The following is a 6000-nucleotide window of genomic DNA, read 5'->3' on the forward strand; positions in this document are numbered from 1 at the left end:
CAATGCATCAGCCACTACGTTTGCTTTACCCGGATGGTAATTCAAACCAAAGTCATAATCCTTCAGAAACTCTAACCATCTCCTCTGTCTCATATTCAGCTCTTTCTGATCAAACAAATACTTTAAACTTTTATGATCACTGAAAACCTCAAATCTTGACCCGTACAAGTAATGCCTCCATAACTTCAGAACAAATACCACAGCCGCCAACTCTAAATCGTGCGTCGGATAGTTCCTCTCATGAACCCTCAGTTGTCTCGAAGCATAAGCTATAACCTGCTTATTCTGCATCAACACACCACCCAAACCCAACAATGAGGCATCACAGTAAACCTCAAATGGTTCTGACGAACTCAGTAATATCAGAATAGGAGCAGTAGTTAACCGTCTCTTTAACTCTTGGAAACCTTCTTCACATTTTGAGTCCCAAACAAATGCTTGCCCCTTTCTAGTCAACATCGTCAACGGTAACGCCAACTTAGAAAATCCCTCAATGAACTTCCTATAATAACCAGCCAAACCAAGGAAACTTCGAATCTCAGCAACAGACTTAGGAGCTTCCCACTTAGATACCGCTTCTATCTTAGAAGGATCAACAACAACACCACCTCTTGAAATCACATGACCAAGGAAACTAACCTCTTCTAACCAAAATTCACACTTTGACAGTTTAGCAAACAACTTCTTTTCTCGTAGAACTCCTAACACTACTCTCAAATGCTCAGCATGCTCTTCTTCAGATTTCGAATACACCAAAATGTCATCAATAAACACCACAACAAACTTGTCTAGGTACGGATGGAAAATCCTATTCATATACTCCATAAATACTCCAGGCGCATTAGTCACACCAAAAGGCATTACAGAATACTCATAATGTCCATATCTCGTTCTGAAAGCAGTCTTCTGAATATCCTCAGTTTTTACACGTATCTGGTGATATCCCGACCTCAAATCTATCTTGCTGAACACTCTCGCACCAACCAACTGATCCATCAAATCATCAATCCTCGGCAAAGGATACCGATTCTTGATCGTCACTTTATTCAGTTGCCTGTAGTCCACACACAACCTCATAGTACCTTCTTTCTTCTTAACCAATAACACTGGTGCACCCCACGGTGACACACTCGGACGAATAAATTTCTTATCCAACAGATCTTCCAACTGACTCTTCAATTCAGTTAACTCAATAGCAGACATACGGTACGGAGCCATCGATATCGGCCTAGTACCAGGTACCAAATCAATCGAGAACTCAACCTCACGCTCTGGTGGCAATTCATTCACTTCTTCCGGAAACACATCAGGAAAATCACACACCACGGCTAGATCGCAAATCACCCGTTTATCTTTAGCCTCCAAAGTCGCTAACAGCATAAACAACTCTGCCCCGTCTACTACTGCTTCATTCACCTGCCTTGCAGATAGAAATAAATCCTTTCCTTCCTCACTCTCAGAAAAGATCACAGTCTTATCGAAACAGTTGATAGAAACTCGGTTAAACACCAACCAGTTCATACCCAGGATAACATCGATCTGCACTAGTGGAAGACACACTAGGTCCATCCCAAAGTCTCTACCAAAAATACTCAAAGGACAATTTAAACAAACTGAAGTAGTAGTCACTGAACCCTTCGCAGGAGTATCAATTACCATACTTCCAAGCATCTCAGATATCTCTAACTTAAGTTTCACAGCACAATCCAAAGATATAAAGGAATGAGTCGCACCTGTGTTAATAATAGCTACAAGAGGAAAGCCATTAATATAACACGTACCTCGGATCAAACGATCATCTGCAGCAGTCTCAGAACCCGATAAAGCAAAGACCTTGCCTCCCGACTGATTCTCTCTCTTCGGTTTAGGACACTGTGGACTGATATGACCCACCTCTCCACAGTTGAAACAAGTCACAGTCTTCAACCGGCACTCTGCAGCCAAGTGACCACCTTTTCCACACTTAAAACACTTCTTCTCATTACTGGTACACTCATGGATACGATGTCCAGCCTGACCACATCTGTAACACTTAGCAGGGGCACTGGAGTCTCCCCCACTAGGCCTCTTCATCCCACTATGCCTCTGAAAACCTTTGCCGACTACATACGGTTTCCCACGATCATTCTGATTCTTGCCTTTCCTATCAACCCTTTGCTGATAGCTCTCTGCTCTAGCCTTGGAATCCTGTTCAAAAATCCTGCAACAGTCAACCAAGTCAGAAAACACTCTGATCCGCTGATACCCAATAGCCTGCTTAATCTCGGGACGCAACCCGTTCTCAAACTTAACACACTTTGAAAATTCCCCAGTAGCCTCGTTATAGGGAGTGTAATACTTCGACAGCTCTGTGAACTTAGCAGCATACTCAGTAACAGACCGATTGCCCTGCTTCAATTCCAAGAACTCTATCTCTTTCTTTCCTCTAACATCCTCTGGAAAGTACTTCCTCAGGAATCTCTCTCTGAACACAGCCCAAGTGATCTCAGCATTCCCAGCAGTTTCCAACTCAGTGCGGGTAGCAACCCACCAATCATCTGCTTCTTCTGACAGCATATGCGTACCGAACCTGACCTTCTGGTTCTCGGCACACTCAGTCACTCGGAAGATCCTCTCGATTTCCTTCAACCACTTTTGAGCGCCATCTGGATCGTATGCTCCCTTGAACATTGGAGGATTGTTCTTCTGGAACTCACTCAGTTGACGAGCAGCTCCCATTCCCACAACATTCGGATTCTCTCCAAGTACTTCAGCTAGCATACCCAGAGCCTCAGCAATCGCAGCATTATCTCTACCTCTTCCAGCCATCTCTATTCTGAAAACCCAACAAGCTAAACAATAAGTACTGATAGGGTTACACAACACCTATCCCGTACAGGGGAACATAATTATTACGACTCGACTCGACCGACTATGCTCTGATACCACTAATGTAACACCCTTCTAAAATACCCCAATAATTAATTAAAATAACAAAATATAAATCAGAGTAATATGCAACTAAGGGTGTCACACTTGACACTTCACACCGTGTTCCAAAATATCTGGTCATACTCATTTATTTATCAAAATAAACATTTGCATAATTCGCAGCGGATAGAAATTAACAACAATGCAAAACATGTAACACATTACATGTAAACTTGTTCAACAATCAACAATGAAAAACAAGTAAAACATCCCGTCCCGATGTTACATCTACCAGAGCATGACCCACTAAGGAACTACACTAGACCCCAAGGACTAGCTTCTACTCAATCACTGCTCGTTACCTGAAAAATAGTTGTAAGGGTGAGTTCCTCAATCGATATAATAAGCATTATAAATTAACATGTAATGCCAAGTAATTTCACACATTTATCACCCTAATCAGATCATACATTCAGCAACGGCAACATCAACTAAAATCATACTCAACACAACCACAAAACACACGTATAATATTGGAATACATCCATTCATATTATACGCCATACAATACAAATGCAATGAGACTCCATGTATGCGGTACCGACTATTCGTGAACATATAGTTCAACCTCACCGACCAAATCCAGGTACGGCTACCAAGCTCACTAGTCCCACTCATTTGAGACCTAGTGACTCACTCACTAATTCCTCACCATGGGAATTAGCTACCACCCCTCAAGGGCTATGCTATGCACGCTAATTCACCTAGCATGCAAACATCGACAACAGTCCATAATGACTAACTCACTAATTCCTCACAATGGGAATTAGCTACCACCATAAGGCCACAATATGCATGCTAATCACCTAGCAATGCTACATCATCAACAACAATTCAAGAATAGGCATATGCTCACACTCTAAGCCATAAAACAGTCTATTCACAAATGCACACATAACTGATACATTCACAGCATCATGCATACCATCACACATCATCAGTATTTTATCACATAAGCATATCATATCATGCCAATAACAACCACAGTATTAGCACACTCTACTAATACCTATACTACTCAAAACAACGGGGAATGATCCCTAATATATCATACGTCAGCTAAATTACATTACTCAGCTGAACAGCTAAAAACTGCACAATCAACAGCTCAGGAAAACCACAAGTCTGCCCATACGCGTATTGCCTAGTCCCATACGCGTATGGCCCATTTCTCAGCCAAATCCCATACGCGTAACACCATATCATACGCGTATGCTACGCGTATCACTTCCCCATACGCGTACCAATAGAGACCAAACTACGTTCAAAACATCATCTTCCTCATCCATACGCGTATTGCCTAGTCCCATACGCGTATTAGACCATCTCATACGCGTATTGCCTAGTGCCATACGCGTATGACCAGAAACCAGATTTCCAGATCTGCTATGGTCTTCTCTGCTACGAGACCTATCCAATTCAACCTTCCACAGTCCAATTTTTCACAATAAGCGTTCATATCATCTATCACGAATCATAACCTATTCGATTTCACAAAATCTAACATTATTACATCTAATTCCCACGAATTTCCTTCATTCATAATCCAAATTTCATTCCTCCAATATTTCACAAATTTCATCATACATCATTCCAATCAGCGGTAAATCAATGGTTTATCACTACCCAGTACATATTATCCCATAATACCCATTAAACGATGATAAACCCCCCTTACCTGAGTTAATCCGGCGAATCTTCGGCTTCGAGCTCTTCCTCTCTCCAACCCTTGTTCTCTGGTTCTCTTTGCCCTTTTTCCACTTTCTGTCTCTTTCCCTTTTCACGTGAAAAATAAACCCTTTTACTAAATGGGACCTTTTTACTGATTTCTACTTTTATTCCAATAAAAATAATCCAATAATAATAATCCCAATAATATTCCAATAATTATTATTCCAATAATAATAATAATTCCAATTATTTAATTAAATTAATAAATATATTATTAACTCAATTTAAATAATTATCTTATTTTATCGGGGTGTTACATAATGAACAACTCACTCTGCTATTCAGATACGGTCTAGCGTATGATCCATTCTGATCCCTTATCCCCAGCAGCGTATAACACACTCTGACTCCCCAGCGAAGTCGACAGCATAATGGAGGACTCACTATACGGTCTAGCGTATGACCCGGTACGACACCCATGTCTTCAGATATCATCTAATGTACGACGCACTCTGAAGCTCTCATCATCAAACTTCCTGGATGGCATCTTTAAGCCCATCTTCATCAAGACTAACTGTTGATTAACAAGTGAAAATTTTGGGGCATTCTAAGTGTTCAATAATCTTCCACCTCCAGACCACGAATGGCATATATACCATCCTAATTCTCTCGGTTCAAGAAAATTGAACAGGGGCAACTGTCATACCCCAAAATTTGCCCGTTAATATTACAAGACATTTTTCAAGGCATTGGTCTTACAGGAACCAAAACCCAACTCACAAATGGCCCAATCCAGAAAAAGACTTAAATCGGCATGCTCGCTAGGCGAGCAAATCCTTCGCCTAGCGAACCCTTCGCTACAATACTCGCCTAGCGAAGCTTGCGAATACCAAAAACTCTGGGCTTCATTCTGAACCCATTAGGTCACAATAAACCATTATAAATACCAACATTTCAGTCAGAAAGGGGGACAGAAGGAGAGGAACCGGAACCCTAGCAATCAAACCTTGGAGGCTAACCAAGAGAATTCAGAGCAACCCTAAAGGAAACCCTGAAAGCAACTCATCTGCACAAAGGTTACCTCCGCCCAACTCAATCCGATACCAAAAGTGATCTTCCAATTCAACGTTGCAATTCAATTGCAAACAGGTTTGCGCATCACTACTGTTTTATGCTTCCAATCTGTAATCTCTAAATACATAATGCATCATGATTGAATTTTTGGATATGTAATTAGATTTTGCATGTGAGTTTAAGTATGCCTGAATATCCTGAATGTTTGACCATGTTATTTCTGTAATTGAATGCCATAGGGTTCGGAGTTCCAGAAATCATACTGCTGTCAAACTCAAAACCCGT

The sequence above is a fragment of the Lathyrus oleraceus genome, chromosome 1 (assembly GCF_024323335.1).
Source record: "Lathyrus oleraceus cultivar Zhongwan6 chromosome 1, CAAS_Psat_ZW6_1.0, whole genome shotgun sequence".
Taxonomy (NCBI): Eukaryota; Viridiplantae; Streptophyta; class Magnoliopsida; order Fabales; family Fabaceae; genus Lathyrus; species Lathyrus oleraceus.